This window comes from Crocuta crocuta, unplaced genomic scaffold, assembly GCF_008692635.1.
Source record: "Crocuta crocuta isolate KB4526 unplaced genomic scaffold, BGI_CrCroc_1.0 scaffold279, whole genome shotgun sequence".
Taxonomy (NCBI): domain Eukaryota; kingdom Metazoa; phylum Chordata; class Mammalia; order Carnivora; family Hyaenidae; genus Crocuta; species Crocuta crocuta.
In genome coordinates, this window is record NW_027551570.1 from 3,215,784 (window position 1) to 3,238,725 (window position 22,942).

The 22,942-nt window shown below is 38.6% G+C and overlaps 1 long non-coding RNA gene across 2 annotated transcripts; it reads right to left on the reverse strand.

Annotated features, from left to right (window-relative positions):
- Positions 1–3,434: 3,434 nt before the first annotated feature.
- On the reverse strand, positions 3,435–5,862 carry LOC144220590 (uncharacterized). Of its 2 annotated transcripts, none has more exons than XR_013331789.1 (3): positions 5,761–5,862; positions 5,215–5,370; positions 3,435–3,551 (listed from the first exon to the last, which is right to left on the reverse strand). It is a non-coding gene; the product is annotated as an uncharacterized LOC144220590 (long non-coding RNA). The 2 variants fall into 2 exon arrangements; XR_013331788.1 differs by having other exon boundaries at positions 5,610–5,843.
- Positions 5,863–22,942: the final 17,080 nt, after the last annotated feature.

Consider the following 22,942-nt stretch of genomic DNA (forward strand, 5'->3'; position numbering starts at 1 on the left):
GATTGCAGACAATTTTACACATTTGTGTAAACACACACACAGACACACACACACAGACACCATGACATGAAAGGAGTAAAATCAGATGCATAGACTACTTCACCTTGCTTAACCCACAGCAGGGAGTTCTGAGTCCAGTTTGATAGTCTGACTGGACCATGATATCAAATGCTTTGAGACACATCTGCTCCAAATGTGAGACAAATGGCTATTTTGGTTTATCCTGGAGCCCTTGAAGTCAGATCACAGAATTCTGGAGTTTTAAAACTGGAATCTATGAAAAACGTAACACTTGGAGATCATCTAGTCCAGCAGTTCAGGTGCTGCGCCCTGGAGTCCTTCGGAGTCTTTCCCTTCCGATGGTGAGAAACAAGAGCTGGGCCACACTTTTGCCTTTCCCAACCTCACCTTGATCAGAGTTAACACTACTTGGGCCTGTTTTAAAAACACAGCTCCTATGTAAAATTTGTTTGATGAAGGGGTTCTGCTGAATTTGCGTTTTTAGTTTTCAAACCATTGATTTAGCTCAGCCCCCTCATTTTACAAAAATGAAAGGGGTTTGACCTGTGTTACTCACTTCAGCTTGCTGCCTTTCTAGGGGTCGCCATTGCAAGAAGAGGGATCGCTCACAGCCATTGTCAGATACAGCATCAACTGCTCTGCAATCAGCCAAGGGCATTGTGCTGAGAAGCCATCAATTATTCCGAGTAGTCAATGAGAGTTTGCTGTTGTAAAGGGACTCAATTGAAGATAATCCATAAAAAATCAATTACATTATTATTTCTTAATTAGGGCACTTGACAATATAGCTTTCCTCAGCAAAGCCATCAGTGAATAAGCACATAAATACACATAAATAAATGCTGCTTCCATCCCACTGAGCTCCTCAATAAGTTCACAGTGACCTTTATCACCAAATATTCTTCCAGACAAGAACGTTTGCATGTTTAAGAAGACTCCCAAGCTGTTTTTCTCTTTTGGATGGAAAAACGATTCCATCCCAAGTACTAAGATATTAATAATAATATATTTGTAGATTATTAAAATATCATGCAATATATGTGTAATGCTTTCCAATTTACAAAATGCTGTCACAGTTCATTTCCTCTCCTTGAGGCAGTGGTGAGCTCAACTCTATACCTTGAAGTATGCCAAATATGCCCTTGCACCAATAACTGATAAGGAGGTACCTCACCATACGTGATTATTTTCAATGACCCTTCTCCATTTGTCCCTGACCTTATCCCATTTCAAATGAATTTCTTCCAGCTTCTGAGTCATGGCTTCATCTCTCACGTGTGGCCTTGAGAAAGTCCTCTGGACAGAGAAAGTCCTCTAGTTTTATTCTTTCCATTGAACCAGTGTTTGTTGAATGTGTGACATACAATAGACATTATGGAGACAAAGCCTCCTAATTTACAGAGCTTGTGCTCCAACGGACAAGTGGCTTTAATGCAGTGTGAACTCCAAAGCTCTACCGGCTTCTGGAGCATTGAGGAGAATGCCTTTCCCATACTTAGGGGAGAGGAGAAGGCTTTCTAAAAGAAGTACCAGCTAAACTGAGACTGGAATAATAAATAGAAGTTAACAAACAAGATGGAGCAAATTATCATGTTGAAAGGCCCAGGAATAAAAAACTCTGTGGCATAGTATCAGATCTAGGAGTGTCTGGATAGCTCAGTTGGAAAAGCATGTGAGTCTTGATCTTGGAGTCATGGGTCCAAGCTTCACATTGGGTATAGAGATTACTTAAATAAATAAAACCTATGAAAAACTCTCAGATCTAAAAGTAGATCAAAATGACTGGAGCTTGAAATGGGACTGCGGGGCTGATTAGAGCCCCACACAGAGGTAGAGAGAGGGGAGTTGTGGAAGAAAGGTGTTCCAGGCAAGAAGTTCAATATATACAGTTCCAGAGAAAAAAGAAGCAGGGACTGAAAAAACTGACTATGCCTGGTAGAATATGAAGGGTAATGTTTAGCACTGAGGAGAACCTTATAAGACATGTTAAAGGGTTTAAACTCTTCTAACAGTGTAGTTAGTAAGGATACTCCAGAGAAACAGACCCAACAGAATTTGTTTGTTTCTTTGTTTGTTTATTATAGAAAGTGGCTAGGGTCACCCGGGTGGCTAGTCGGTTAAGCAACGGACTCTTGATTTCGGCTCAGGTCATGATCTCACTGTTGGTGAGTTCGACTCCCACATCGGGCTCTGCATTGACAGCATGGAGCCTGCTTGGTATTCTGCCTCCCTCTGTCTCTCCCCCTCCCCATCTTGCTCTATCTCTCCCAAAATAAATAAAAACAAAAAAACTTAAGAAAAAAGAAAGAAACTGCTTAACACAGTAATGAAGGTCAAGAGATCCCACAATCTGCCATCTGCCAGCTGGAGAACTCGGAAATCCATAATTCAGTGCAATAATTCAGTCTGAATTAAAAGGCCTCAGGTGAGGTAGGCAGTTGGGGTCTGGTGTATGTCCAAGAGGCTCAAGAACCAGGAGCCCTAATGTCCAAGAACAAGAGAAGATGAACAGGTCAAGGAAAGAATAAGAGATACAGGCAGACAAAGAGAGAGAAAGAGAATTGACCTTTCCTCTGACTTTTTGTCTGTTTGAACGTTCAACCTCTTCCGGAAGTACCCTGACACACACCCAAAATAACGTTTCACCAGCTCTCCAGGCATTCCTCAGCCCAGCCAAGTCAACACATAGAATTAACCATCACAAAAAAACAAATCTCATTTTTGGTCTGCCCCAGGAGAATCCTTTCTATACACAGCGATCAGTGTTCTTTTTACAACATCCATTGCTACCTATCCTATTTCCTATTCATCTTAAAACACTCCACTCATGCATGGGATAACATCCATACTCCTTATCATGGACTAGAAGGTTCTACACGATCTCACCCTTGTTTACTTCTCTGACATCATCGCAAAATTGTCTCCCGTGGCTCATGTTGCCCCAGTCACATGAGCCTTGTGTTTGTTCTACTAGCATGTGAAACCTCTTTGTGTCTCAGGGGCTTCACACTCGCTGTTCCCACTGCCTAAAATAGTTTTCCCCAGATCCTAACATGACTGGACTTAGCACAGACATTATCAGCACAGATGTCATCTCAGCCAGGCCTTCTATCACTCTACTATCAGGTTGCCCTTGGCTCAAGCCAAGGCATATCCCTAGCATATCATTCTGATATATTTTCTGCAAGGCTGTCTTGCTATATTGGGTAGGGAAGGCTGGCTGATGCTTTCCAATGTAGAAGGACTCAAAGGCAATAGGAATATATTTCTTATATATAATAGTCCGGGGTGGGGGGAGTATTCCTAATTGAATGGTGAATCTTCTCCTTGCAGTAATGCAGATCCAGGATTCTTCCATATGGTGGCTCTGCCCTTTTCTAGGGCTTTTGTGGGAGGGAAAGAGATACGTGGCCTGGAAGTGACACACATTGTTTTTATTTTCTCTTACATTCCATGGGGGGAGAGTGAATCCCCTGACCACACAAGCAGCTACAAGGGCTGTCCAGCTGCGTCCCAGCTATAAGTGCAGCCTGCAAAAAGAAAGCAGGTTTTAGTGGATATTTATCTCTGCGATGGCAGCAAAAATGCTCTTTAAAATTATCATGGTTATTTATCAATTCACTTAGTAGTTACAGTATTATTATTTTATTCCCCCATCAGATTAAGCTGAGTTACGTGATGTCAGAAACTTTTTCTATTATGGATCACACTCTAGCTTTATTTCTTAGAATAGGGCCTAGGAGAGTAAATGATGAGTGAATTTTTGTTTAAAAAATACATTCAAACAAAAGCTGGCATTAACTGTGGTCTTCATATTCAACTCTCACACTTTTCCCACCATGGTGATGGTTTTCTTCCAGAAACAAGAAGCCAGGGACCTGGCCCTGGCTGACGTAGGAAGTGCAAGTAAGATGACAATCAGTGGCTTCAGAGGTTCGACACAGCTCTGAGATCCTGTGTGGCCCTAAATTTCCTCTAATGTGATGAGGAAGCTTGCTCCTGAGATAGGGAAACTTTGCATTAAATAGCACAGTGACAGGGGCCCCTGGATGGCTCAGTTGGTTGAGCATCCAACTCTTGATTTCGGCTCAGGTCAAGATCCCAGAGTCATGGGATTGAGCCCTGCATCCGGTTCTATACTGAGCATGGAGTCCTCCCTCTCCATGTGCCCCTTTCCCCCATTCACTCTCTCTTTCTTTTTCACTCTTTTGAAAAAAAAAAATTAAAAAAGAAATAAGATAATGACATATTCAGTGGTTCGGCTTAGGGCTGGGCACATTTTCAAAACTGAAATTGGCCTTGGTACAGACCCCAATACCTTTAGGCATACAATCAGTTCTGCAGGGGTTGTTATACTCATCTCTTAGGAAAGGCAAGCAAACAGGATAGAAATGTGCTTTGAACCAATGAAAGCCTTTCTGTTATTTAAGTGCAGCTAAGGTGCAATATCCTTAATTGGTAAAGTGATCATACTGATTTCCTCCATGTTGCAATAATTCCAGGATAGTGTCTGGTATTTCAGAAAGAAAGGCTCAAAAACTAGGTGTTGAATGTATATATTAGATTTAAAATATCAATGACAATTAGAATGTTTAATTATATAAAAATGAGAAAGCTGGCCAGGAGAGTTCCTCCATATGCTGAGAAGTCCCCAATTCCCCATCTTTGAAAAATGCCAGTGTTACCCAACATTTTGCCGCTTTGATTGCATGCATAGAACAGCAGGATCTCACCAACACCCTCTGCAGAGATCACCTCCTTCTGGAGTGTTTGTGTAAAAGAGGTATTTTGGCATGACTGCTTCAGGGTCCCATTCCCTTGCGTCTCCTTTTATGCTACTCCTGACCTGCAAGTACTAATAAATAACCTTGATTCTCACCCCTACAGCTACCGTTCTTTCACGGTTTTGCTGTATGCAAAGAAATAGCCATTCTCTCTTTTATTTCCCTGAACACACCTCAGCTGCTGTGTATACTGCAGTCCCCTCTTATCTGTGGGAGGGACCCCCAGTGGATCCCTGAAGCCACGATAGCACCGAACCCCATATACGCTATGTTTTTTTCCTATATATTCAAGCCTACTTGTAAAAGATTAACAACAATAACTAATAATTAAATAACACAACCACAGTAATATCACGTAATAAAAGTTTTGTGACTGTGGTCCCTAAATATTTCATTGTAGTGTACTCACCCTGCTTCTTGTGATAACGTGGGATGATAAAATGCCTACGTGATGAGATGATGTGAGGTGAACGACATAGCCTCAGGCTACTCTTGGCCTTCAGATGATAGGTCAGGGGGAGGATCATCTTCTTCCAGAATGCAGTTGGCCATGGGTAACGAAAACCTGTGGAAGGCAAAACCACGCTAATGGGGGAACTACTGTATGGAACCTTTACTGCAAAGATAAGACGAGTAGCGCTGAACAAAAGCCAACCTAAACTCTTAAATAAAATTCCACTAACCCAAACAGAGAGCTGGTCTTTTTTAAAGCTCACTTGCTTTCACCTTATCAGGACCCAGGATCTATTCTATCTACTGGTCGGAGATACTTGCCAGTCCTCCACCCCAACCCTCAGGTCTTACCGATGCCGCCTCCTGAAGGTTTTCTCTGGGTGCCATTGTTGGCTTTGCCCTCACTGAGTACAGTCCCAAAGTGCAGGAGAATCACTCTCAAGAGGAGCCATCAAGCAGGGTGAAACATTACCCCTATTATTATGCTCCTTTGGTTACTTACATCTACTGTATCTGGATGGTGGCACTTCTATGTGATGATGTGCTGTGTCCCAACTCCATGTGTAGTGGTGTCACACCGGTAGCTGGAAATGGGCGTGGTGAGAGTATTTACACCAGAGAAATGGACAAACACTACAAATCAGGCCTCTTTTTATCCCCAGTGAGCCAACTGATAAACATTTACCAGTATACCGCTGGATGCCTCTGAGGTGCACGTTGCACACTGGCCCCCAGAGTTCCCTGGTGGGATTCAGCTCTAGTTACCCACATATGTTGAGTACCTGCATTTCTCTGCCCCGGTTGCCTGCTTTGCCTGCTGAGCTTTTCTGAGATCACCTCCAGAATAAATCTTTGTCTCGGAGTCAGCTGCTGAATGAACTCAAATTAAGACACTACTGGGCACTTCCGTGTAGGTGCATTAAGACCTCAGTCTGGCCTCTGGACTACCTCTGCATATCCAAAATAACCACCTACCCTGACTATGTACCTTTAGCAAAGAAGGAATAGAATCCCTGAGATTATTTTCTCAAGGAAGATTTTCCTGACCACCCTATCTAAAACAGCAACATCCTCCACCATCCCTGGTCCGGTATTACTTTTCTTCATGGCATATACCACCACCTGGCATAATACTAGATATCTGTTTGTTCATTAATTTATTCTATCTGTTCCACTAGAATACAGGTTCCATAAGGACTAGTTCTTTATTTATTTGCCTCTAATCTCTACATTTTTGATGCAGTCTAAACCCTACCCTATGTTTGATGCAATATACACATTAACTGATCCATCAAACAAAATTGAATCAGACACAGGGGATATAAAGAAAAATATAATGTGATTCTTGCCCTGGAGAAGTTAAGAGGCTAACGGGGGAGACATATATCAAATAATGACAATGCGTTCTGTTAAGAGATGTTACCAGTGGCCTAGTTTATCTATAAGGAGCCTGTTTCCTTAACATCTGGCTTGTGTACCAGTGTTTCTCCACTCCAATGACCCTGGCTCAGCTCAGCCTCTCCTCAGTTTTGTCCCTTTAAATGAGTGCTTCCTCCCGGAATTTAAATCCTCCATAGATCCTATCAGAGTCAGCTTATAAGAATGCAGCTGTGACTATGTTTTTTCCCTCATAAAAGGCTCTGAGCTGTTTGGTACTGCCTGCAGAAGAAATTCCAAGCCTTAAACATACTATCGATACTTCTTCAAGATTGTTTTATCTCCCTTTACTTCTTCAGCCCATTTTTTACATCTGAACTCCTAACAAATTCCAAAACAGAGTCTTCTCTTGCTTCCTTTCTCTAACTGGGTGGCTCACCCTTTCCCTACTATATCCACACCCACCGTGACCAACATCACCTGACTGTTGGATGACAATTCACAAATCTCTACGTGTCTTACAACTGAGGTATGACTGTCTTTGTTCTTGACAGTCCTTTCAAGGATATTTATATAGTTAACATCCTTAGAAGAGAGAGATAGAGTCTCCCTCTGGAGCAAAGGGTAAGTTTGCTTACTGCTCATTATAAAAGACTTGGACTCGCTAAGGTCAAGGTGTCACTCCTGTAATGCAACCTGCTATGTGTTCAGAGGCCTTCAGGTCCCCTTCATGTCTTCTTGTGGGAATTGGGAAGAGACAAAGAACCAAAGGGAAAATCTGCTGAGGTGCTGGTTATTTCTACTGTGTGGAGTAATACTCTGTCATTTGTCTCCAACCCACATATGTCATGTTTTCTACCATCATCCATTCAACTGTGGCAGAATAATATTCACTTGCCAAAAGGGTAAAATTTTTGACTACATAGTCCTTGATAAAGGCTAACCTTGCTTAATTTTAAGACTTAGCTGAAGGAATATATTGTCAAAGGAAAACTGAAAGAAAGATGCATTTAGAAAAGGAAAGAAAACACTTATTTTCAAAGAGTACAAAAGAGGCTATGATAGTCTCCAAAGATGGCCCCTAGCTGGTCCTTTCCTTACTTACATTTCACTCCTCACATCAATGGATTGAGTTTAATTCCTATCCCCTTGAATCTGGGCTGGCCTTAGTGTGGCAGCAAATATGTGCTGGGACTTCTAAAAGCAAATTACTAGAAACCTTTTAGGTTCTACTTGGGTCTCTTAGAATACTTTCTTTGGGGACAACCCTTTTGGGGGACAACCCACTCATTTACCATAATCTAAGAAAAATCTAAGTCCCATGGAGAGGCCCTGTATAGGGGCACTGGGGTCAACAGGCCCTACTGAGCTCTTGTTCACACGTAAGTGAGCCACCTTCAACACCCAGCCCAGTAAAGCCCCCAGATCAGCCTCAGCCATCACCTGAATGCAACTGTATGAGAAACCTCAGTTGAGAAACACCCAGCTCAGCCTGCTCAACCTGCAATACCATAAGTGATAATAACAGATTGTTTAAACTGCTCAGTTGTGGGGTGAGTTGTGTGCTTCATTATGAAGCAATAGATAAGTGGAGCAGAATTAGACTTCAGAAGGCTTGTATCACCATGTCACCAAGTAAAATATATAAGATATTTTAACACACACACACACACACACACAACTATCAATGTAAGCATATTGTTCTTAGCATGGTAGGAAAACAGCAACTTTCTCTGATGTTTATCTAGTTAGGAAGATTATAACATATCTTCAGACTCAGACATCAGCATCGCCAAAAGCAGACATCAAATGATTTCCTTTTTTTTTTTTTTTTTTTAAGGAGTCTAGGATAATGGGAAATAGTAAAGGCTTTATTCTTTTGAAGACCTGCCTGTACCCTAACTAACCCTAGCAAGGTGATCCTGTTAGTTTTAGTTTGTCTCGGGGTGCATTTATTTTCTTACTGTGGAATGTGAAGAGCACAGTCATAGTAGAAGTAGAACGAAGTGCCAGTTTTTGCTTTTTCAACATACACGAGGCTTTTCCAATCACTCTACTTGTTGTGACATGCATCCATGGGTGGTTTAATATAAAGATCATCTTCATTAGAATATTAGTTATCTTTCGTATATTGTAGGACAGTGGCTCTCAAGCTTTATCAGGAAACAGAATCATCTGATGGGCTTGTTAAAAATCCAGATAATGGGCCCCACTGCAGATTTTCTGATTCAGGTCTGAGGTGGGGTGTAAAATCTTTGGCGCTCTCTCTTTCTCTCTCTCTCTCTCTATTATAGTCATGTGGTTCAAACTGAGTTTTTGTTTGCTTGATTGTTCTTTATTTTTTAACTTTTCTAGCTTAATTGACAAATAGTCGTGTGCAAGTTTAAGTTGTAAAAGTTACTGAGTTGACATCTATACGTTGCAAAATAATTACTACAATAAGGTGAGCTAACACATTAATTTTCTCATATAGTACAATTTTGTGTGTGCATAGGGAACTTTTAACCTTTACTCTCTTAGAAACTTTCGAATATACAATACGATACTGTTAACTGTAGTCACCATGCTGTACATTACATCTCTAGAAGTTATTCCTCTTATAATTGGAAGCTGTACCCTTAGACCTCCTTCACCCATCTGCCCTCCAGCCCCAACCTCTAGCAACCACTAATCTATTCTCTGTTTCACAAGGTTTTTTTTTTTTTAATGTTTATTTATTTTTGAGAGAGAGAGCACAAGCATGAGCAGGTGAAGAGCAGAGAGAGACAGAGACACAGAATCTGAAGCAGGCTCCAGGCTCCAAGCTGTCAGCACAGAGCCCGATGTGGGGCTCAAACTCACAAACCGTGAGATCATGACCTGAGCTGAACTCAGACACTTAACTGATTGAGACATCCAGGGGCCCCTCTACTCTCTGTTTTCTATGAGTTCAGGAATTTTTAGATTCCACATATAAGCAAGATCAAACAGTACTTGCCTTTCTCCATCTGATTTATGTCACTTAGCATAATGACCCCAAGTTTCATCCACGTTATTATAAATGGCAGGACTTTCTTCTTTTTTATGGTTGAATTATAGTCCATTGTGTATATATATATATACATATATATATACATTGTGTATACATATATATATATATGTGTATATAAACCATGTTTTCTTTCTCTATTCATTAATGGTCACTTAGATTGTTTCCATGTCTTGGCGATTGTGAATAATGCTGCAGAAAAGATAGAAGTGCAGATATGTCTTTGAGATAGTGATCTCATTTCCTTCAAATACACACTCAAAGGTGGAATTTCTGGATCATATGATATTTTTATTTTTAATTTTTGAGGAATCTCTATACTCTTTTCCATAGTTATGTACTAATTTACATTCCTACCAATAGTGTACCCAAGGTCCCTTTGCTCCACATCCTTGACAGCACTAGTTATTTCTTGTCTTTTCAATGATAGCCATTCTAACAGGAATTTTCCTAATGATTAAGTGATGTTGAGCACCTTTTAATATACCTTTTGGCCACTGCATATGTTTTCTGGGAAAGTGTTTATTCAAGTCCTTTGCTCATTTTTAAATCGGATTATTTGCTTTTATGCTATTGAGCTGAAAGAGTTCCTTATATATTTTGTATATTAACTCCTTATCAATATGTGGTTTGCAAATATATTCTCCCATTTCACAGGTTACCTTTCAGGTTTGCCAATTGTTTCTTTTGCTGTGCAGTAGCTTTTTATTTTGATGTGCTCTCACTTGTTTATTTTGTTTTTGTTGATTATGATTTGGTGTCATATCAAAAGAAAACCTCATTGCCTAGACCCTTACCAAAAAGGTTTTTTTTAATGTTTTCTTCTAGGAGTGCTATGGTTTCAAATCTTGCATTTAAGTCTTTAATGCATTTTTAATTTTTGTAAATGGTTTAAGATAGGGGTCCGGTTTTATTTTTTTTGTATGTGAATAACCAGTTTTCCCAATATCATTTACTGAAGAGACTACCCTTTCCCCATTAAGTGTTCTTGTCTCTCTTGTCAAATATTAGCTGCCTGTGTATGCATGAGTTTATTTCTGGTCTCTCCGTTCTGTTCTATAGATCTATGTTTGCTTTTATACCAATACAATGCTACTTTGATTACTATAACTTTGTAATATAGTTTGAATCAGAAAGTGTGATATTTCTAATTTTGTCCTTCGTTCTCAAAATTGCTTTGGCTATTTGGGGTCTTTTGTGGTTCCAGATGAATTTTAGTATTGTTTTTTCTTATATCAGCAAAAGATATCATTGGAATCTTGACAGGGTTTAGACTGAGTCTATGGAAAGCTTTGAATAGTATGGACATTTTAGCAATATTAAAATTCCATGAACATGGGATATCTTTTCATTAATTTGTGCCTTTCTCAACTCCTTTCATCAACATCTTCTTTTAACAATGTTTTGTTTTTTTTTTTAATGTTTATTTATTTTGAGAGAGAGGGTGGAGGAACACATGCAAGCAGGGGAGAGGCAGAGAGAAAGGGAGAGAAAAAAATCCCAAGCAGGCTCTGCACTCTCAGTGTGGAACCCAAACTGGGGCTCAATCTCATGAACTGTGGGATCATGACACAGCCAAAATCAAGAGATGGAGGCTTAACCAACTGAGCCACCCAGGTGGCCCTCATCAACATCTTATAGTTTTAGGTGTAGATATTTTGCCTTTTTTCTTAAATTTATTCCTAAATATGTGTTGCTTTTCATGCTATTGTAAATGGGATTGTTTTGTTTAGTTCTTCTTTACATATTCATTGTTAGTGTGTAAAAACACAACTAATTTTTGTATGTTGACTTTGTACCCTACAACTTTAGTAAATTCATTTATTAGTTTTAATAGTCATTTTTGGTGGTCTTCAGGGTCNCTAATTTGGATGCCATCTATTTAATTTTCTTGCCCTACTGCTTTGGGTAGGACTTCCAATATTATACTCAATAGGAATGGTAAGAGTGGGTAGCCTTGTCTCGTGCCTTTTCTTAGAAGAAAATCTTTTCATTTATTATTATTATTTTTCTAATGTTGTTATTTATTTCTAGGAGAGAGTGACAGCGTGAGCAGGGGAGAGTCAGAGAGGGAGGGAGTCACAGACTGAAACAGTCTCCAGGCTCTGAGCTAGCTGTCCGCACAGAGCCTGATGTGGGGCTGGAACCCACGAACCGTGAGATCATGACCTAAGAGAAAGTCGGACGCTTAACCGACTAAGCCAACTAGGTGCCCCTGAGGAAAATCTTTTAAACATTCACCACTGAGTATGATGTTAGCTGTGGGCTTCTCATAATGGCTTTTATTATGTTGAACTACCTTTCTTCTATATCCAATTTGTTGATCTTTTTAAAATCAGGAATGGATGTTGAATTTTGTCAAATGTTTTTTCTATATCAAGATGATCATACAGGTTTTATCTTTCATTCTATTAATGTGATATTTCACATTTATTGATTTATGTATGTTGAACCATCCTTGCATCCCAGGGATGAATCCCATCTGATCATGCTGGAAGATCTTTTTAATGTGCTTTTGAATTAGGCTTCCTAGTATTTTGTTGAGAGATTTTGCATCTATATTTATCAAGAATGTTGGCCTATAGTTCTCTTTTCACGTAGTTTCTTTTCTTTTTCTTATTTGACTTGGGTATCAGAGTAATGTTGGCCTTGTAAAATGAATTTGAGATTGTTCCCTCTTTAATTTTTTAGAAACATTTGAGAAGGCTTAGCATTAATTCTTTTTTAAATGAAAGAATCACCAGTGAAGCCACATAGTCCAGGGCTTTACTTTGTTGGGAGGTTTTAGATTATTGATTCAATCTCCTTACTCATTATTGGTCTGTAGATATTTTCTATCTCTTCAATATTCCATATTGGTAGGTTTTATGTTTTTAGGGATTTATCCATTTTTTTTCAAGGCTGTCCAATTTATTGGCATGTAATTGTTCCCAGTAATCTCTTATGACCCTCTATGTTTTGCTGGTATCAATTGTAATGTCTTGTCTTTCACTTATCATTTTGTTTATTTGGTGCCTCTCTTATTTTCTTCATTAGTTTAGCTGAAGGTTTGTCAAATGTGTTTATCTTTTGAAAGAACCGATTGTTAGTTTTATTAAAATTTTCTATTGTTTTTCTTCTCTATTTCATTTATTTCTGCTTTAATCTTTATTATTTACTTCCTTCTCCTAACTTTAGGCTTAGGTTGCTCTTCTTTTTCTAGTTCCTTGTGGTGTAAAGTTAAATTGTTTAATTTTTTTTCCTTGAGATATGCATTCCTTCTGTAAACTTTACTCTTTTTTTTTTCAAACGTTTTATTTATTTCTAGGAGAGGGAGAGAGAGAGAGACAGCGTGAGCAGGGGAGGGTCAGAGAGAGAGGGAGACACAGACTCTGAAATGGGCTACAGGCTCTGAGCTGGCAGTCAGCACAGAGCCCGACGCGGGGCTCGAACCCACGAACCGCGAGATCATGACCTAAGCGAAAGTCGGACGCTTAACCGACTAAGCCACCCAGGCGCCCCCTGTAAACTTTCCTCTTAGAACTGCTTTAGCTGCATCATTTAAGCTTTAGTATTTTTTGTTTCATTATCATTTGTCTCAAGACATTTTTTAATTTCCCTTTTGGTTTCTTCTTGATCCGTTTGTTGTTCAGGTGTGTGGTGTTTAATTATCATGTCTTTGTGAATTTTCCAGCTTCCCTCCTGTTGTAAAATCTGGTTTTTAACAAGTTCCTGGTAAGGCTGCTGCTACTGTTCAAATCTCACACTTTGAGACACACTATATTATGGGTTGGTAGTTAAGAGTGGTGCTATTGCTGATTCAAATTTGGGTTTGAATCCTGTATCTATTACTTTCTCTTCTTTGGATGATGTGCCTCAACTTCTTCACAGTAAGATAGGGATCACAAGAATAACCTAAATTTTAGAGTTATTGAGAATATCAAACAAGAAAACACATGTAAAACTTGTAGAACAAATCCTTATTGACAAACTATTTACTCAAACCTAGCCTTTAGAATAGATCATCTATTCACAAAAATTAACGTGGACATGTATAAACTTATGCCATTTTCCTCTATCAGATTTAAAAGATATCTTCCTGCTTTCTTCTTTGATCTCTCCTTATTCTTGTTCCTCCTTTCAGATTAATATCACATAGATAAAACATATTCAAGATTAGCACAGTAATTAGTTTGCCCTCATTGACTATTTTATTTCAAGAACAACCAAGTCCCACAGAACTGTGATTGATCATCTATTTAAAAGAAGTTACCTAATTTGCCACTTCTGCACTTTAGTATACTTCCTTATTACGTATTAAAGGCTTCACCAGTCACTTTTTCTAAAAGAACACAAGGACAAAAGGTTTCTTAAAAATAATTTTATAGGCTCAATGTTTACCTGTTATTGCCTGAAAGATGAAGTGTTGTCAAGAGGAAATGTCAGCAGTACCAAGAAATGTTTACATAGTAGAAATGACTCGTAGAATTCTTACAACTGCAGAGAATATTTTATTTTGGATGACAAGACAATCAAGCATTTCCCAAATGTTTTTACATCTTACCCTGAGTATTGCTAATGCTGATCTACTCACATAGTTTATGACCGTTTGCCTTGAAAATTGGGTTTCTTTTTAAATGTATTTTTGTTAGCCCTTTGCAAAATGTCCTTATTCCTTAGATGTTTTGCCCATGTCAGTATAAATTGTAAATGGGGCTTATCTAAGATTCAAATGCAGCTTCTCCTGCCAAACCATTCACAATGTCACCTTATTTAACTATTCAGATTAATCTTGCCCAAATGGCCACACGTAACAAGTTGTGTACTGATGAATGTTTAACAATCAACTCTCTAAAGGAAAATCCCAACAGTAATAACAACAAACCCTGATTTGTAGTGTTTGCCAATTTTCCTGGTGTAAATACTCCCACAATGGCAAATTTCAGGTTACCAGCGTGATACCAGTGAAGGCAAAAACATGGAAATGATGTGTGGGCAACTGGCTTTCATGAGTAAGCTTGTGTGAGCTGACACTAGCACACCACTGCCACTAACACATGTACACACTTCAGTGCTTTACTCATAGCAGAGTATTTGTGATTTCATAAATACAATAGCACTCGCAAGCCTCCCTGCTTTTGCATATGCTGTTACTCCTGCCAAATATACCCACCCTGGTGTGTATCCAGCAAACCCCTACTTAACCAGTGAAGTCCAAGAAAAATGTTAACTTTTCAGAGTTTTGCTACTTTCCTCTAAGGGAAGAATTAATTACTCTCTTTTTTTTTAAAAGCAACTTCATTGAAATATCTTTGACATACAAAAATTGTATACAATTAAGAACCTGGGTGGCTCAATTGGCTAAGTGTCTGACTCTTGATCTCAGCTCAGGTCTTGATCTTAGGGTCTTGAGTTCAAGCCCTGCATTGGGCTTTGCCCTGGGCATGAAGCTTACTTAAAAATAAAATTGTATAGGGGCGCCTGGGTGGCTTAGTCGGTTAAGCGTCCGACTTTCACTTAGGTCATGATCTCGCAGTTCGTGGGTTCGAGCCCCGCGTCGGGCTCTGTGCTGACTGTCAGCTCAGAGCCTGGAGCCTGTTTCAGTCTGTGACTCCCTCTCGCTTTGACCCTCCCCTGCTCACGCTCTCTCTCTCTCTCTCTCTCCTAGAAATAAAAAAACACAACTGTATACATTTAAGATGTACAACTTGATGTTTTGACATATGTATGCATTGTGAAAAGATCAAGTTAAACAATTTACCCATCACCTCTACACAGTTATCATTGTGTGTGTGTATGTGTATGTCATGAGTATATTTAAGATCTATCTTCTTAACAAATTTCAAGTGTACACTACAGTATTAGCTATCATGACCATGTTGTACATTATATCTCAGAACTCATTCACCTTGCATAACTGAAACTTTATACCCTTTCACCTATATCTTCACTTTTCCCTCTCTTATACTGTGACCCTGACAATCACCATTCTATTCTGTTTCTAATTCATTTGACTATTTTAGATTTCACATGTAAGTTAGATCATGCAATATTTGCTTTTCTGTGTCTGGCTTAATTACTCCTTTTTCTGTGTTCACTTAGCACTTTAGTAATACTTTAATTAAACACTATCACATTGCCTATGTGTGTGTATATTTATGTATGCTACGCATAGTTCCTGGCACATAGTAAGCAATCAATACATTTATATTGCATTAGCCAGAAAAAAAAGTCTCCAAGTAAACAAAGACCCAGAGTTTTAGAAAACAGAAGAAAATATATTTCAAGTAATGAAATAAGTAAAAATAGTTTAAACCCTATTAAAAATTACATTACAACCCTTTCAAAGGTAAAGTACTCAAGGAAGGGCATCAGTCATATAGTATTTTTGTTTACAGACTATAATATTTAAATATTTTATATATATTCTTTTACTTAAGTTTTACTATATTTCAGAAAGGCTGAAACACTAAACCTCAGAGAAGTAAAACAACCTCCCCCACCCGCCCAAATCAGCAAGATAATTATTAACAGAGTTAAGACTCAAATTTCTCCAATCTGCTTTTTCTATTGAAATATGCACTCAGTCTAATATAAACCCCAAAGTACTATAAACTTCCTACAACATTGTATACTCGACAGTCACTTAATAAATATTACTGACTTTCCTCAGCTCAAGCCTGGTAACAAGTAATTCAGCAATACACATTTAATTTTAGTCTTCTAAGTCTTGATAAACTAATGTAGAAATAAGACTCGAAGAACATGCTAAAATTATAAGGTGCATAATTTTCTAATTTGGTGATACAATACTAATTCAGTCCTTCATCATGTATGTATTGAGTACCCACTATGAAATAGCTAACATTTATTGTCTCCTTAATATGTGCCAGGCAGTGTTCTGAACACTTTACATATATTATCTCTTTCATTCTTACAATCATTTGAAGCAGGTACTATTATTATTTGCATTTTTCAGATAAGGCTTAGCAAGTTGAAATAACATGACCAAGGTCACAGAGCTAATGCACAGCAGAGTTGAAGTGCAAACCCAAGTCTGACATCTGCACTGTTAACCACTATGAAATGCTGTTTCCCTTTTGTTGTAGAAATAAAGCTATCCAATATTCTTTTGTATCAATAGCAACAAATACTCTTTTAGATATTGAGGATTTAAGAGTCAGAGAACCAGTCTCTGACTTTAAGAGTTTAAGGTCTGCTGAGCAAGACATATATTGACATGAACATATTTAGATAGAAATACCTTTGGGCTTAGAAATGCTTCAGGTATTCAGAAAAAAATAGGACTTATTGGCAACTCAAGCAGACAAGTAAGTGTCAGAATTTGAGGTAGACACCAAAGGGTGAATGGGAGAGAAGAACAGGGGGAAAGTGTTCCAAAGAAGTAAAAACATCATGCATAGAGTCAGTAATGTACAAAAATGATATGTCACCCAATGAGTATAGGTCACTGTAACATGAAAGTTTAGAGAATGAGATGAGGATTGAGTGGGAAAGGATCTTGATGCAAGGGGAAGGAAACTGGACCTTCTTCTTTAACCGCTATTTATGGAGGAGAGAATAACTGGCAAAACAAAGATATTTGCTCTGGCACCAGTTTGTTGGACAGGCCAGGGGAGCGAAGAGGATGGTCATCTAGATCTGGATGTTGGAGACTAGAGGTGGGATGGTAATGGGGAAATGCAAGCATCATCTACCTTAAAAGTCATTCTTAAGATGAGTCAAAAGAATTTCGTGGGTACCAATGGAGGCACTCTAACATACGTAAGCCCAGTAGCTAGGCAAAAAATAAGGATATTTTAGGGACAGATACTAGTTTGTGAATATGGACAAGCCCTTTGTTTGCACATACTCTAAGTGTGGTGTGGTAGAGAAACTTCTAAGTGGAAACATCTAGTAGGCAACTAGAGATTTTGGTGGAAATGGAATTCAGAAGAGTGTTCTAGACCAGTAGTCAGAGATCTATCTACCTATCTAGAGGTAATAAATAAAATTTTGATGGAGGGATAAATCTTGACTAAATACAATTACAGAAAAGTAATACCTAAATCTTTAAGCAAATTGGCATTTAGGAGATAGGAAGAGGAAGTACAACCACTAAAGGGGAGAGGAAGAAAAATCAGCAAGTGTCAAGGACACCAAAATGAGAAAAGGTACAAAGTACTTTGTGGCTACATATGTGCTGAGCTGAAAAGAGGCTAAGTAAGGCAAGAACTGAAGAAAGACTATTGCTTTTCACACCTGGCTTAAAGTCTTCTTGGAGGGTTCTAATGCACTGAAACATACAAATACTGCATTTCTTTGAGCTAAGGACAGTAAATAAATGGAGGGAAACTATAAACATATTTGATAGTGAGGTAGGAGAAGAGGAAGCAAGATGTAGGAAAGGTTTTTGGTACCACGGAGGACACTTAGGTACATTAGAAAAGGAAGACCCAAGGTTGAGGAAAAGACAAAAAGAAAGACAGATGGAAAAAGATTCTTGAGAAAAGCAAGAAAGATGGTAATGACGAAGGAACACTTATAGGGGCTAACATTAGGCTGAAAGATAGTCACCTTTTCCTTTCTATGAGACCCTGGAGAAAAAAGCCAGGAAAGGAGGAAATATTTTGCAGTGCAGGGGAGGGTATAGTTATTAGGGGGAAAAAAATTCTTTTGATAATCTACCTGCATCCAAGCTTAGTCTGCCTGCCAAGTCGTCATGATCATTATTTAATGGAAAGGCTTCCCCTAACGGGAGCAGGTGTGATTGGAACCAGTTCAAGTGTGAAGGAGTTGATGCTTCCTTTGGCAAGCTCCAGCCTTTCTTTGCACTCTTTTTTTCTACCACATCCCACAGGTGCCCAGTGCCCCCCTTCCCCAGGGAACTACATCCCAGGTCTGCTCCCTGGGGACATTTCTCAGGACTGTACTTACTAAAAATTTAGGTCCCTGTATTTTGCTTACCTATCAAGAAAATTTTGATAAAAAGTTGGGTGTTCTAGCGGCCGAATTATTATCACTTCCCTTCCAGGTTCTCTCCTCCAAAGGATTCTCTGTTAACAAAATCTTTGTCCAGAAGAAGGGGCAGAGTTTCCAGTATTGAAATAGTCCACTTTTGGATGCTCTTTGGGTAAGCAACCCTGACAAGGGTCCCTTCTAAAGTGATATCATTTGGTTGAAATTGGCACGGCCCTGATGGACCAACAGCCTATAGGCATCAGATCACAGGAATAGTGATTTGGCTGACACATACCAGTGCTGAGTAAATGGTGACCAGTATTATTAATAATACAAAGTGGTACAATTATTGTTCATCAGTTTTTTCCCTAAAACTTGCTTTATGAAAGAAAATAATGTGCATGGGAAATTTCAAGTGAGAACAAGGCCTATATCAATAGTCGGAGTTCTTCAGTGAAACAAAAGCAGTAGGATAGATAGCTATATAGATAGGTAGGTAGATTATTTATTTCAAGGAAGTGGCATTACACAGTTGTGTGTTGGGCTAGTCGTCAAGGTGGAACTCTCAGTCAGGAACTGATGTTGCAGTCTTAGGTAGAATTTCTTATTCTTCAGGGGAAACTTTTGTTCTTAAGACCTTTCAACTGAGGGGGTGAGGACCACTCATCTTGTTGAAGAAAATCTCCTTTGCTTAAAGTCAATTGATTGTAGCTATTAAGCACGACTACAAAATACCTTCACAGCAATACCTAATATTTGATTGAATAACTGGGTACCATACCCCAGCCAAGGTGACATGTAAAACTAGCCATCACAGGGCTTAAGCAATGACTTGTAAAAATAAGGATATGTTGGGCATAGTCTTAAATTAATGGTTGTGTTCTACTATCTCCATACCTTCAAACATCTGTTTTGTATAAGTGATTCTTTAGGGATAGCCAGGACAAGAGGCTTGGGTTAAACCTAAGTAAAAGAGAAAAGGCTAATCATGGGAGAAGCAATATGAAGGCTTTGGAGAATGCAGAAAATGCAAGAAATAAAATAAGAGTTAATGAAGAGAAATGATCAGACCCTAGGAATCCCCATGATGGGTTCCCATGAGTATTCATGGGATGGTTTCAAACTATTTCTATTTAAGTATCCGAGAAGGAATGACTTCACAGTACTAGACGATTTGGGGGTAGACTTGTCACCCAGATAAATGACACTTAAGTTACATAGAAAGGAATAACTTAATGAAATAATGTCCCTTCCATCTGTAATATTTGCTTCTTTTGTGTTGATTTTTTTCTTTCGTATATGAATTATTTCTTAAATTTAGGATGTAAAACTAGATATCACTACATCAATGAATGATCAAAATTAACATCAATTTTCCTATTAATTTATTACAATTTGCAGCCTTGAGTAAGACATGTGGCTTATTAGAAGGAGGAGAAAGAGCTAACATTTATTGTATGCTTACTACATGCCAAGCCACCTCACTAATTTCCTTACTCTCATTTTCTCCTCAGGAGGGCTCTTTAAGTTAGGTATAATTATCTTGATTTTGCATATAAGGAAGCAGGATTAAGGAGGTTAGAGATAATACCAATGATAAATGGAAGTGTTCAAAATGGATTTAGGTCTCAGTGAAGGGCCTCTGAAGTCCAGATTCTCAACCAATATACTGAAGTGCAATTCCAGAGACTTGTTTCTGAAAGAGCTGCTACTAGTGTTCCTTGGTGCCTTGCATGCCACCAACTTGCCTTCGGGACAACCCAGGAAGATGGAAAGGAGTTTGAGCTGGAGCTGGAGTTGGGGTGTTAGGCCAGGAAGCCCACATCAGCTAGATCGAGCATCCTGTTTATAAAGAACATGCTGCTTCCCAGTCCTCAAATATACAAAATAAGGCACGCAGTTTTAGATCATTCACTCCAGGTTTCTATTAGACAACATAGCGACTGCATTTTTTTCTTAAATTAACACTTAGGATTGAAAGAACTCAATGTGGTTTACACTTTGGTGGTTGAGATCTGCTCACAGTGCAGACAGACTCCCCATTTAAAATGAAGATCATCTTACTAGTGGGGCCAACTTCAGATCTAAGTCACATAAATGTTCTCTGAATAAGTAGCCTGGGGCAAACTGAATGAATTTTTAGATTTTGTTTCATTTCAGGCTGCCTAGAGAAGTCTAGCCATAAAGCAGAATCTATCCTTACTGGAGGTAGAGAAATAGGATGTAAGCATCAGTTTCCATTATATTAGGTAGTGTAATCCAAAAATCAAAACATAAAGGGTCTCCAAGTGTTATCAAATCTATTAAGTCCAAAATAGTTCATTGATGACCAATTTCCAAGTGCTTAAATTGTGCAACTGCATCTTAGCTTATGTGAAAATCAATGCAGAACCATGAATCACCAGAGAGTATGCCGGAGCCTTCCAAAGACAGTTTGTAATTAGCAAACCATCGATCCAAATAGACAGGACCCTGAAAGCTACAGAGACCAGGCAGGTGAAAAGCCAGAGTCCCTGTCCTTTACGATTTATCATTACTGCTCTGCTCCCTCCCAGCACCACATAGAGGACTTCCATCCAGACCATGATGTTGGCATTTCAGCTGCTTTGGGGGTGATAACTCAACTCTGGCACCAAAGAGAAATAATGTATAGTAGTAAAGGGAACTCATTACATAACTTATACATCCTCCATTTTAAGGCCAGCCCCATTATCATTAATATTTCCCAGGATCTTTTTTTCTACCACACCATATTCTGGTCAATATTATATAAATCCAAATGAAGATTATAACTCATAGAATCACAGAATCTTGGACGAAAGGAAGATAAGGGGACATTTCATCTCACTACTTCATATACAGAGGTGATGAGGCAATTTGTCTGAAGTTACAGAGTGGTAGATATGATCACCATCTCATTCCCATACAGTGCACCTTCCACATCTTATAGATTAAGAGCACAAGAGGTTTAACCTGGTGATCTGAATCTTTTGTCTTTAAGTAATTGATCTAACTGCTAATTACACTACTTTCCAAAAAGAGCTATGACCTTCTCTAAGAGAAGTCTCTAGTTAGGCCTTGTTTCATGCCATGAAACTGACTTGCATATATTCTTTGTAGACCATTAAAGAATTCCAATCTTACTTTTTTTTCCTCCAAACTATTTTTTTTCTATTTTCTATTTTTTTCTATTTTCTATTTATAATCTTTATTTTTTTCCATGTTCAAACTGTTGTACAGTTTCCCTCTGAGGGCAACCTTTCTACTGTTCACTAATTTCCATTTTCTCTCATGGGAAGTTGTGCTTCATTTTCTTTGAAGACAGGCAAGGTCATAACTACTTCCTGGTCAGGGGGCTTGTTGATCGTGGTCAGAAATGACATCTGTCACATTTAAGCCAAATCACTTTATTGCTGGTGTGAGACCCTAAACCTTGCCCTTTCCCTGTCTTTCTAATCCAGATCATACACATCAAAATAGACTTTCCACAAGTATGGCTGCTGAGTGACTCTAATGAGTAGAACTGACCATTATTGGGTATATAATAGGAGCCACTGATATTTTGGGAGCCATTTGTTACTGCAAAATTACTAGTCCTATCCTGACTAATACAATAGTACTTGAACAAATGGAGCTTTTCTAGATTTGTTATGGGATTTGAGAACACATACGCCCATATCCACAACTCAGCTAGGCAACTAAATGTGTTGAATGATGAATACTCAGGCAAGATAAGAATTGTTCACTTTTTTCTCTGTGCATACATACCTTGAAAGTGCAATCAAACTTATTTTTTCATCTAATATTATTGCACACTTTTGGAAACTGACTTGACTACAGCTAATTATTTATCTGGATTATAATTACATGTATAACAAGGGTCATTAACATACGATTTTTCTTATAAGTATGATATGTCTTTAAAAATCAGTCTAAGTAGTGTTGAGAGTAAAACTAATTGGGGGAGGGGGTCTGAGCATGGAGCCAGCAATTCTACAATAGTTACCTGCAAACACTATGGGGATAATTATTATTGAGTCAGTCAAGTGTTCCAGCTGTCTGGTCACAGCAGGAATCAATGCATATCTCTGCCTTCAATATCGAGGGATCATCGCAAAATTATCAACAATTGTGAGGTGTGTAAATGCCAAGTGGCTTGTGTTTAACCCTTCAGAGGCCTTGGTAGGATTCCCTCATCACTTTTGTTTAAACCAACATCTTTCTCTGAGAAGCAAAGGGAGAACTTTTAAAATTCCATTTCACTAGTATAAAATAGAAATACAAATATAGCTACACAATTCTCTCTCTCTCTCTCTCTCTCTGTCTCCCTCTGATGCTC